Source organism: Episyrphus balteatus, chromosome 3 (assembly GCF_945859705.1).
Source record: "Episyrphus balteatus chromosome 3, idEpiBalt1.1, whole genome shotgun sequence".
In the NCBI taxonomy this organism is placed as follows: domain Eukaryota; kingdom Metazoa; phylum Arthropoda; class Insecta; order Diptera; family Syrphidae; genus Episyrphus; species Episyrphus balteatus.
The window spans coordinates 85,797,521-85,810,712 of NC_079136.1; the positions used below are offsets into that span (position 1 = coordinate 85,797,521).

Consider the following 13,192-nt stretch of genomic DNA (forward strand, 5'->3'; position numbering starts at 1 on the left):
AATTATGGTTTTATTTCATAACTCTATAAGAATTTTTTTTCCGTCTGGGTACAAAATTTTTTACTACTTTGCTACGTTTCTGTTACAACTGAAAAATTAAGCCTTAACACTTACAGCACAGTATTCTTATTTTTTCAAATTTGTTTCTCAGGCATAAAAAAAATGTCATATCAGTTCAAGTTTTCACAAGAACCAATCACGGTTGTCAATATACAATGTATATCAAACATGCAAGGTTCTGGTCTACTTTAATGTAAATAGTTGAAATTTTCGAAACTATGTATAAAAGTATGTTTGTTTTTTTTTTTTTTTTATCAAAACCCAATTAAATTTTTTGGTAAAATATGTATCCGCTTCAATTTAAATAAACTTATACTTATTTTTGTACCTCCGACGCACTGCCGCCTCAGGTTTTTCCTGTTAAAGCAAAAACGCACTACAACTTTCAACTAGTGTTTCCAGTAATAAGCTTAACTAAAACTAACTAACGAAACTGCTATTGCACTTAAAAAAATTATAAAACCAAAAGTGGTTAGATGAAAATCTTTAATTCAACATTAAAAAACCAACAAAAATAAAAATAAATACTGCTCCACATGAAGACACAGCACAACAAGACAACTCAACATTTAATATTCCTTTTTGCACTACAACCGGATGAAAAAAATATGACGAATGATTTTTTCGTACGAAAAAGCGCGTTATTATTCCTCTTTTCTTCTTCAAATAGCCTACATCTGTATCTATAAAACGAGATCAATATAAGCTGCAACATTATACACCTTTACCGCAGACAGTTGTTGTTATGCAATCATTATTAATTGATAGAAACACGTTAATATTGAAACTGTTATAAGTTAGTCAGGATGTCAAATGGATGCCAACCATATCGATGCCGGTAAAATTGTTAGATGGGAAATAAAGTACTTAAAGACAGGTTAAGTGGATGTGTTACATAGTCCAAAATTAATGTTGTATACAAAATTAAATCATCATAAAAAGGTTATGCCGCTTTAATGAATGATTCCTTCTTAAAATAATTTGTTTATTTTTGTTTTTTGAATTGGTCTTTATTTTTAAATCTAAACAAAAAAGGTATTAATTAGCTTGCGTATCGTTTTTCTGTTTCCAGTTCACTCGATATGCCGATAGGATTAATTTTTGAACTTGTTTTTCCGAACGGAAATAGTTGAAATTTTAAACTTATAGATAAGATATGTATGACACATCCGGATATCATGTTTACATTAAATTTCCTAAAAATAAATAAATATATTTATTTTTTTTTTTTTTTCATTGAAATGAAATATTTCACACATAATGAATTTTGCTTATAACCAACCAACGAGGGCTGATAAATAGCGGTATAGTGGTTCAATCAACTCAACAAGTAGTAGAGTTATGCCTTAAAGCAGATTGAGAAACGTGCAAATGGGTAAATTGATATTTACCACGGTTATCGTTGTCGCCTATGAAAAACAAAAAAATGAAGCTTTGATGACAAGTTAATGCAATTGAAATAAAATGAATGATATAGTTTTTTTTTAATTGGGTATACATAAGTGCGTCTGTGTTTTACTGTGTGTTTGTATGTTAAAATACCATCGGAAATATTAATTTCAAATTAAGGCTGACTGTGGCGATGTAAATTGTAGTTAAGTACTATCTAACTAATTTGAAACCCTTTATTTATAAACTCTCACGAGTTGATAAATGTTTTAGACAGTTTTGCAATGAAATAAGAGTTAAAATTTGTTTTTTTTTTCACATAAACTGAACAAAAAAACCAAAACTATTGTGAAAGAGATTTATCCTAATTAACGGGGGTAGCCCGAGAAATGAAAGCTCTATCTGGGTTGCAAAAGTCGATACGATTGTACTTTTTCCAATATACTTGGCTTTGCTTAGGTTACACAAATAGACTTTTACTTAATTCGATATAGTTTTGTCTATCCGCTTTTATTACTGTAAAATGAATTCTACATTAATTATTTTTATTTGAGAATTGAGTATTTCCAACCAAATACCGAACGATTGGATGTATTTTCAAGATTACAAGAAAATTTTTGTTGAAAAAATTATCATTAATTTTTGTGAAACTTTTATTTTTGTTTGATTTGTCAAAGATTTTGTTAAAACTAAAAATATATTAGTCAAAAACATATTTTTGGTTTGAACCAGGGATGTAAAAGTATCAATTAAAAAATGCATAATTATTTGCCTTAAAAAAAAATATTTAAAAAAAAATAATATTTAATGCACACATTTTGTTTGGTTTTTTTTTTTTTTTTTTTCAAAGCAGAAAATTTTGGGTTGGGGTCGAAATTCTGTATGTTGCAAAATTCTGTATTCAAAATACTGTATGCCAAAATACTGTATGTCAAAATTCTGTATGTGCAAAATGCTGTAGGAACAAAATTCTGAAAGTCAAAATTCTGTGTAGCAAAATTCTGGTTGGTCAAAATACTGTATTTCAAAATTCTGTACATCAAAATTCTGTAAATCAAAATTCTGTAAAAATGCTGTAAAAAAATATCGTTTTGATAATGTAAAAAAAAAAAAGAGTGTGTGTACACATGTACACTCGACTGAAGTTATACTTCTCATTCAGTATACATATATAAATGAATTTCATTTGATTTTTTTAATTTCTATTATTAAATTAATTAATCCACAATTCGTTTTTTACATTTTTATCAAGTGGACAATAAATTAATTCTTTCATCCTCCTTGCGTCCATGTAGTTTTCAATTTAATCTGTGAACTTTACTCATGTTGTGCGGTTCAGAACGTACTATATATGGTTAACGAAAGTAAATGATTGCGCATAAAATGTGCGATATGGTAATTTTATGAGAATTGTGTGTGCTTCAGCACTAGTAGTAGCAATATGGAACTTGCAGGGTTTGCTACAAAGCTCAAAAGTGAGCTGAGCTCAGCTCGCAGCTCAGCTCAAATTTTGAGCTAACTCACTTTTGAGATATGTACCATAGCTCAGCTCATTTGAGCTGAGCTGAAAGTGAGCTGAGCTGATGGTTGAGCTGAGCTGTTGGGTGAGCTAAGGAAAAGTGAGCTGAGCTGAGCTGTGATGGGTGAGAGGATACATTGATTTTTATTTGGAAAGTATAATGAAATATGAAGATATTTTAAACTTTTATATAACACCATAGCTTAAGATGTTTGGTTCTAGTTATCAATGGAATTATTTTAACACATAGATATTTTTATAAATAAGGCAGATAATTTTTCGTGATCTTTTCTCTTGGTGTTTTTGATAGTAAATATATTTCTATTTTTTTTAGTAAAATATTTCTTTTTTTATCATAAAAAAAAAATTCCGGTACAATCCGGTTTTTCGACTTTTTTCAAAATTCCGAGAAAATCGCGTTTGAAAGTTGGGGTAAATTTTGTTTTCGAAAAATCCCCGAATCTTTAAACGCTCCTGGAAGCTAAACCACTTTAGAGCAATTTTTGGGAGTGATGCCAAATGATAGCTTGTGACATGGGCCTACGCTTTGCACATTATCAGATTTTTAAAAAATCGCCTTCCATGTTAAACCACCACATCATTCCTTTTTTTTCAAAATCGCGCCTATTTTTTTTTACTTTTAAGTTCTCCCGGTTTGAGAACGCGTGGACCTACAGGAATGGGAGTTGTACCCAAATGTAGGTTAGAGTCCCCGCTATCTTTTGGCATCAAAAATTTTATTTTCATTTTCTTCAAAATTCCGCGATATAGGCGTTGGAACGCTTTGATCTAGAGACAGGGGAGTGGTGCCATATGAAAGCTTATGTTCTCAGCTAGCCGATAGTGTTATAATCCGGTTTTTCGATTTTTTTCAAAATTCCGAGAAAATCGCGTTTGAAAGTTGGGGTAACATTTTTTTTTGAAAAATCCCCGAATCTTTGAATGCTCCTGGAAGCTAAACCGCTTGAGAGCAATTTTTGGGAGTGATACCCAATGATAGCTTGTGTCATGGGCCTACGCTTTGCACATTCTCAGATTTTTAAAAAATCATCTTCCATGTTAAACCGCCACATCATACCTATTTTTTCAGAATCGCACTTAACTTTTTTTTTACCTTTAAGTTCACCCGGTTTGAGAACGCGGGGACCTACAGGAATGGGAGTTGTACCCAAATGTAGGTTAGAGTCCCCGCTATCTTTTGGCATCAAAAATTTTATTTTCATTTTCTTCAAAATTCCGCGTTGGAACGCTTTGATCTAGAGACAGGGGAGTGGTGCCATATGGGGCATTTCACGTGAAACCAGCAGCTAAAAATGTGGTGGGTCGTCAAATTTGTTCATATTTGGTATATGTATTCCTTAATCGAATTAAAAAATACATCTGGAAGGATTTTGAATTTTAAGCCTTGATAGCGGAGTTATGGGCTTCTAAAGTTTTGGAAAACTCTGGGAAGAGTTTATTTGAAAAATTTATATAAATTAAACGAAGGGGTAACAAAATTATTTTAATGATGGATTATACGCAAAATTAGACGTGCTTTTCAAATATGAAATCTAAACCGGAAATAGATTTATTTTTTCGACAGAAAACCGGAAGTTGGCACTTCAAATCCAAATTTAAGAAACTTCGACCATTTTGATATTTTTTTAAATAGTCTTAAAATAAAGCTTATACAATTTAGAAAATACATGCCAAGTTTCAGAGTGGGATATCAAGCCGTTTAGAAGATACATAGGTTTTAGTGAGAGGTCTTCGTGCATGTAAAACCGGAAGTACCCAGTTTTCTCTGCTCTGACCCAGCAGTTTGTACCACCCCCAAATTTTTTTTGCCCATTCGATAGAGCATTGGCTGAATATAATTATCCTGATTTTTCGCACTCGCGAAATTCACCTTTCAGCCGCCATCTTGGATTTTAGTTTTTGTTGAATATCTCGATTTCTATTTATCCTACATAAAAGTTGTGTATGCAAGAAACGTAGGAAATTCAATTTCGCGTCTTTATGTTAAGAGAACTTTTTCGATATTCCTAATATTAAAAAAGTTGCAAGCCAAAAAAGAAAAAAAAAACGAAAAAAATGACAATTTTAAAGTTTTGAGCACTTTTTATCAAAATTATGAAAAAAGGTCCTGAATTTTCTCTTGTAACATAAATTTCTAAAATACTTACTAATCATTTAAAATTCAATATTTGTTAAAAAAAAAAATTAAGAAAAAAGTAAAGATAAAAACACAAACAAAAAAGAGCATTTTTTAACAAAAAAAGTTTAATAACGTTTGTGTTTATAGCGTTACAAAAAAAAGTTGTATAGGAGAGTTGTAGAGAATTTTAAGGAATAATCTTTACTCGGAAGGTTTTTTCATAATTTTGATAAAAAGTGCTCAAAACTTTAAAATTGTCATTTTTTTCGTTTTTTTTTTCTTTTTTGGCTTGCAACTTTTTTAATATTAGGAATATCGAAAAAGTTCTCTTAACATAAAGACGCGAAATTGAATTTCCTACGTTTCTTGCATACACAACTTTTATGTAGGATAAATAGAAATCGAGATATTCAACAAAAACTAAAATCCAAGATGGCGGCTGAAAGGTGAATTTCGCGAGTGCGAAAAATCAGGATAATGATATTCAGCCAATGCTCTATCGAATGGGCAAAAAAAATTTGGGGGTGGTACAAACTGCTGGGTCAGAGCAGAGAAAACTGGGTACTTCCGGTTTTACATGCACGAAGACCTCTCACTAAAACCTATGTATCTTCTAAACGGCTTGATATCCCACTCTGAAACTTGGCATGTATTTTCTAAATTGTATAAGCTTTATTTTAAGACTATTTAAAAAAATATCAAAATGGTCGAAGTTTCTTAAATTTGGATTTGAAGTGCCAACTTCCGGTTTTCTGTCGAAAAAATAAATCTATTTCCGGTTTAGATTTCATATTTGAAAAGCACGTCTAATTTTGCGTATAATCCATCATTAAAATAATTTTGTTACCCCTTCGTTTAATTTATATAAATTTTTCAAATAAACTCTTCCCAGAGTTTTCCAAAACTTTAGAAGCCCATAACTCCGCTATCAAGGCTTAAAATTCAAAATCCTTCCAGATGTATTTTTTAATTCGATTAAGGAATACATATACCAAATATGAACAAATTTGACGACCCACCACATTTTTCGCTGCTGGTTTCACGTGAAATGCCCCATATGAAAGCTTATATTCTCAGCTAGCCGATAGTGGTATAATCCGGTTTTTCGATTTTTTTCAAAATTCCGAGAAAATCGCGTTTGAAAGTTGGGGTAAAATTTTTTTTCGAAAAATCCCCGAATCTTTGAACGGTCCTGGAAGCTAAACCGCTTGAGAGCAATTTTTGGGAGTGATGCCAAATGATAGCTTGTGTCATGGGCCTACGCTTTGCACATTGTCAGATTTTTAAAAAATCGCCTTCCATGTTAAACCGCCACATCATGCCTATTTTTTCAGAATCGTGCCTATTTTTTTTTTTTACTTTTAAGTTCTCCCGGTTTGAGAGCGCGTGGACCTACAGGGATGGGAATTGTACCCAAATGTAGGTTAAAGTCCCCGCTACCTTTTGGCATCAAAAAATTTTATTTTCATTTTCTTCAAAATTCCGCGTTGGAACGCTTTGATCTAGAGACAGGGGAGTGGTGCCATATGAAAGCTTATATTCTCAGCTAGCCGATAGTGGTATAATCCGGTTTTTCGATTTTTTTCAAAATTCCGAGAAAATCGCGTTTGAAAGTTGGGGTAAAATTTTTTTTCGAAAAATCCCCGAATCTTTGAATGCTCCTGGAAGCTAAACCGCTTGAGAGCAATTTTTGGGAGTGATACCCAATGATAGCTTGTGTCATGGGCCTACGCTTTGCACATTCTCAGATTTTTAAAAAATCATCTTCCATGTTAAACCGCCACATCATACCTATTTTTTCAGAATCGGGCTTAACTTTTTTTTTACCTTTAAGTTCACCCGGTTTGAGAACGCGGGGACCTACAGGGATGGGAGTTGTACCCAAATGTAGGTTAGAGTCCTCGCTACCTTTTGGCATCAAACAATTTTTTTTCATTTTTTTCAAAATTCCGAGATATAGGCGTTGGAAGTTGGGGCGCTCACTTTCAGCTCAGCTCACTTTCAGCTGAGCTCAAATGAGCTAAGCTATGGTACCTAGCTCAAATTTGAGCTGAGCTGTGAGCTGAGCTAAAATGTGAGCTTTTTGCAACCCTGGCAACTTGCCACATGGAAATTACCACATGCAACTTGCCACAGGCAACTTGCCACATGCAACTTGCCACATACGACTTGCCACATGCAACTTGCCACATGAAACATGTAACTTGCAACGTGTTGTGTGTTTTATGTTTGCCGTACTGCGGCGTACTGCATTTTTAAATACTAAAGTACTGCCTACTCTAAAGGTGAAACGACAGCCCTGCTACCCAGGGTGATCGCGTCATAATCCCTTTGACATTCTTTTCAAAAAGTAAATTTACATACCCACCCTCCCATAAGAAGTATAACTTCAAAAAGTGCGCGCGCACTTTTTTACATTATCAAAACGATATTTTTTTACACCATTTTTACAGAATTTTGATATACAGTATTTTGCCGTACAGAATTTTACAAAACAGAATTTTGCATGTCAGTATTTTGTTCATACAGTATTTTGACGTACAGAATTTTGTATTTACAGTATAATGACGTACAGAATTATGGTATTACAGTATTTTGACCCCACAGAATTTTGTCGTACAGAATTTTGACAAGCAGAATTATGACCCGCTCCCCAAAATTTTTTATTTGCAAAAACATTTTCTTAATGCAAAATATTTTAATTTCCAATAAAAATTTTGTTTTCATTGCAAATTTTTACTTTCTCTATAAGTTTCGTATCAACAAAAATTTCGAGGTTTAATCCAAATTAACATTAGGATTCACATTCAAGTAAATGCAATTTTCTCAAAAACGACTCTAAGGATTTTGATGAAATTTAGTATAAATAATGCTGTCAGTTATTCTTACAAAACTGCTTTTTTTAAATCTTCACAATTCGGATAGTGGAAATATGGACTTGCCGTTTTAAGCAGAAACTCACATTTTATTTCCTTAAAGGCTTGACCAATTTTATTCAAAATTTACAGGCAGATATTTCTTATCATTTTAAAGGATTATTATGTATTAAAAATGGAAACAAAATGAAAAAAAAAAAATTTTTTTTTATATGCATCAAAAACTTATTTTTCTTTGGTTAATCTTAAAGTCCTTCGTTCAAAAACATAATTTTTTTGAATTATTCTTCAAAAAACTTTGATTCTTCAGAAAACTGATTGATCCACTATCCATCAAGATCAAGCTTGTATGTCCTTGAACCGAAAGTTCGATCATCCTTGACATCTCGAAGTATTGGTCTTGAATATGGAGATCATACTGGCTGGGGTATTTTCATACATTCGCTGTGGTCTAGTCAATGTAGTCTGCGTGTTTTAATAGGCCAAATAAAATAGTCAAAATTATATGGAGCCAGCTTCCAGATTATATCAAGGACAAAAGGAGCCCCAAAAAATAAAGTTTTTTAATACAAAAACACGTATAGATTTGGCAAACAATATTTTGTTATCGTTCTTTTCAGGGGCCCAAGAAAATAATATGTTGATAGTTAGTAGATAATCAAATACTACTTTAATTTTTTTTTCTTAGATCCCCTTGGGTACTACAGGGATCTTGTGCTATCCAACGGGATCAGTTATTTGAATGACAAGTAAACAAGTGTTTTGAGAAGTGCTTTGTTGTATGAGTTGAGTAGAAATATGAGATCATTATGCCTACTTTCAGGTTTGGAAGCATGCACTTTTTGTCTGCTTTTATAAAATACCAAAGTTCTCGAATTTTATTTTTTTTTTTGATAATTCAATCTCAATGGTTATTTAAAGGTTCAAAAACATTCAAACAGAAATGAGCTGAGCATGTTCTTCTTTTGGATGATGGTATCAAGCATATAAATGTTTGGATGTTATTCAATAAAAGCCCATTATTTAGATTCTATTAAGCAAGACGACACAGAAAATTCATTTTTAAAAATTGGGTTTTTGAATTGAAATAAGTGGCATTCTGAGGCCTGCACGCCTCGACCCTTGCTATCATTATATGAAGTAGAATTATTTGTAATAAGTAGGAATCCAGCATGTTCTGATTCTTGGAAAGGTATTGATGGACATGCAAACCTTAAATGATCTTCTTAGGGTGTCGAAAATCCAAAACAAAAAATACTACAGAAGTTTTAGTTATTTTAGCTTGAAAAGCATAAAATTAAAATCTTGCACATTAGCATCTTTAAGGATTTGGCTATTTTAACTAAAACAAAACACTTAACAGTCGAGAATTAAATGTAAAATAAATCAAATTCCTTGTAAATAAAAATCAGTGAACAGTAGTAATTTTTTCAACGTTAAATTTTGCCAATGGGATTTTTCGATTGAATCGTTAGTGCGCTAGAGCTCTTGGCGTTATTTTTTTTTTTCAAATAACCTTATAACAACAATATTGTAGATGTTTATAATATGAGTAGGAAGTTAAATTATTTTTAATTTTATATCTGTTTTTCTTGCATGCAAGAATTAATGGCTATTAGCTTGGAGGATATATGTATGAATGGAATTGGTAAAACTAAACAAGAAAATATAATTAATTTGTAATCAACAAAACTTAAAAAAAGAATTAAAGTCTTTGCAAAAAAAAAAAAAAAAATGACCTCGGTATTTATGTGTGTGTGTGTTTTTTTTTTAAATATAGCTGCATAAACAGTAGTTTAGTGGCAATCAGATTGAATTATAATTTCATATGCTATTCTCCTATTTGTGTCTATCTATCTATTCTATAAAAATCGAAAAATTAATAAAGGCTATCGTCTTGAAATAAGTTCAAATAGTAAACTTCCTCAAATAAGCTATTAATTTAAAAATAATCTTAAAAAAAAAAACCCAAATTTTAAGTATAAAGGTACCAGAAATTAAACTTGGTTTCCCAATTGTATATTAAAAGATTAATATATATACTTCAGTAAAATTTAATCTTTATAATTGATAGAAACATTTATGCTTGGGTTTTTTCTTCTTCTTAATGGATACTGATAAGAAACAAAAATATTTATATAATTAACATAAACGCAGTAATAGGTATTTCCAGTTTCATATTTTCCATTTCTAATCTCAAGCGTGTTGAATGAATTTAAGTTTCAGCTGATTTTTTAATGTTACCACTGGGTGTAATTAATTGTGTGTCTAAGTATGTATAATATAGTAAGAATTTGTGATACTCAAAACTAATAAAAAGTACACATTAGCACTCAGAAAATTGATAAGGAGCGTTTTGAACGAGTTTGTAGGAGAGGGAATTGAAGAGTTCACAACTAACTGGAAAATAATAAATAAAATGTTTAATCCTGTTCGGAGTGGACATAATAAATAAACAATTTGTTAGTCAAAGCAATTAAAAAAAATCCAATAAACAAATACAAAAAAAAAAAATAGCACGTATACACCACAGTGTACGTGTAAATAATGTTAGTTACAACTATGGCCTAGGTACCTAAACACCCAAATCGATAATTAATAACAAATAAAAAAAAAATAAACAATTTTGGTAACTTAATAACCAAAAAGTAGTTTTCAGGGAAAGTACAGGGATGGAAAAACGTTTCCCCAGCTCGGAAATTTTCCAAAATCCAAAAAGAATCTACATTTTATTATCTACGAATTTTGTAAAATTTTGTATAAGCTTAAATAAATAATTAAGGCTAAATTTAGTTTGCACTTGGTGCATATAAACCTAACCTGCCATATCCAAAACTAACAAAATTTAAATGCAAATTCCATATAAGACTTATAAACAGTTAAAATAGTACCTACATTTTTTTTAATTGCTAATATTAATTAAATCGATATAAGTTAAATCGTTGCTAAATATTAATAAGGACCTACACTTCTGTGTGTCCTTGGAACCTTATTATTATAGTTAAATACTAATTTTACACCAGCTAGGCTCACTTTATCTATTTACACTTGAAAAGAACGAAGAAAGACTAAAGTTTGCTTTCATTCATAAAACCTAACACACCCTTTAAAAAATATAATTTGTAATTATGATTAAATTTCACTTGGCCTAAGGTTCGAAGCAAAGCAAAAAATTAATTAAAGCTCTTATCCGTTGCTGACATTAATATTATTACCAATCTTTTTACAAACGCTTTTATTACTTATTTGAAGTGATAAGTTACACTATTTTCTATCAAAACAATTGGGAACTTCTCATTTCTTAGTTGTGGACTTATAATAATAAAAATATAGTACAAAATTTACAAAGAGCATAACTGAATTCACACTAATTCTTACTAAAATACACTCGTTCACATAAGCAATTATCATAAAAAAATTATTTTAAAAATAACAAACAAGTTTTAAGTTCAAATAAAAAAAAAATATAATTTCACTAACCAAACAATAAACGTCAAGCTGTTCCGTCTAATAATATAAGAAAAATACAATCAACTTAAACCTTTAAAAGCTTGTATAAGTACAAAGGGAACAAAACATTTTTTTTTTTTGTTTTGTTCATAACTTTAAATCTTTTTGAGGGTTTTTATCAAAAAACCATCCGCGCTACCACAAACAATAGATTTCGAAATGCCACCTACTTCTTCATCTTTCTTGCATCAAATGTATCTAACTATCCATCCATGGGCATATAAACCGCTAGTGCACCAAAGCTGCTAATATCTAACGCCACATCGCTCGCAAGCTTTGTTGCTTTTGCTACCGTGATGTATCAATAACAAGCGCAATGAGATACATTTTCGCTTTTGTGCAGATACAATCAGCTGGTTTGTTGTTATTGTAAATATCTATAGCTTGCAGCTGAAGTATTGTACTACAAACACCACCATCTCTTAGTATCCGTTTAGAGCTTATTTACAATAACAACAACAACAAAAAATTCAAAATAAAAAAAAAAAGAAAAAAAAATATAAATCGTGCAGCATGTTTCTGTTGGTGGACTGAGTACCTATTTGTTAAGCTAACTTTCTCATTTGAGTACCAAACCAAACAAAATGCACCAACCAACTTCCACAAAGCCAGCGACAAAAAAAATGTATCAACGAACAATTGCATCGCATGCGGCATCAGCATCATGCTTCTAAAATGCATTTTGCACTTCTTCAAAAACTTAAAAATCCACCACGATACGAGTCTCTTTTTTTGCGAACAGAGATACATTAATATGAAATCGAGTACACTTGTGTATGAGAAAAAAATAAAAACGAAGTCGAGGAACAAAACAAAAACAAAAAACCAAACAAAAGTTCAAGGATCCCATGAAGATTGAAGAGCTTGCATTGCAACACTATCTTCACAAAAAAAAAACCGTCACTAAAAACTGAACTGAATGCAGTCTAGATTTTAGATAGATTGTTGTAGATGTATTTGCATATGAGTAGAGTATCTCTATATTCAAATAATAAATAGTTACATGCACTTTATGAAAGGTACTCACTTCAAACTAAGGTCGAGCTTTTCGAGCTAAATGTGTCACACATAAAAAATTGCACTCACTATCTCAAAACAGATCACTTAAGAATATTCAATATTCGATCGAACTTTTAATTTTTATAGAATATCACTTTTTGTTATCGTGAGAGTCGATTTTTGAAAATTGACCAAGTTCAAATTGAATCTTCAAAATGTTTAAAACTTAATTAAGTTTCTTTTTTATTTTCGCGCAACTTTCGCGCAGTCGCTAGACCTTTCCGTTTGCCGGATGAAAACCTAATGAAGCCTTGGCCAGCATGTTACCATTTATTTATGAGACTTGTATGCAATTTAAGTCTTGTGGCTTAAAACTGGTTTGATGAAATGGTTTGATTGATACCACAACATGTTGCTACAAAAAAGTTGTGGTTTTAAATCAACACAAAATGATACGCGATAATGGAATATGCGCAAACTACACAACTTGAGTCTGGTTTAGATAGAATTTTACAAAATTTAAATGCATACTATTATTCTATATTTAAATTCTTAATTTATTAAAGATCTATTTAACATATTTTGTCTTTAGGAGAAACGAATAATAAGGTACGATTGAAATTTATGGGTAATTTTGGTTTTTGAAAAAAACAGTGACGACAGCAACATTTTTGTTAAATAAGCATCACCATTAGAATA

The 13,192-nt window shown here is 31.1% G+C and overlaps 1 protein-coding gene across 1 annotated transcript in view; it reads right to left on the reverse strand.

Annotated features, from left to right (window-relative positions):
* The window catches only part of LOC129913496 (glucose dehydrogenase [FAD, quinone]), a 40,076-nt gene extending 27,266 nt beyond the window's left edge, over positions 1–12,810 (reverse strand). Inside the window, exon 1 of the mRNA XM_055992216.1 lies at positions 12,522–12,810. The gene's annotated coding sequence lies outside the window, so the exon portion shown is untranslated. The remainder of the gene's footprint in view (positions 1–12,521) is intronic.
* Between the last annotated feature and the right edge of the window lie 382 nt (positions 12,811–13,192).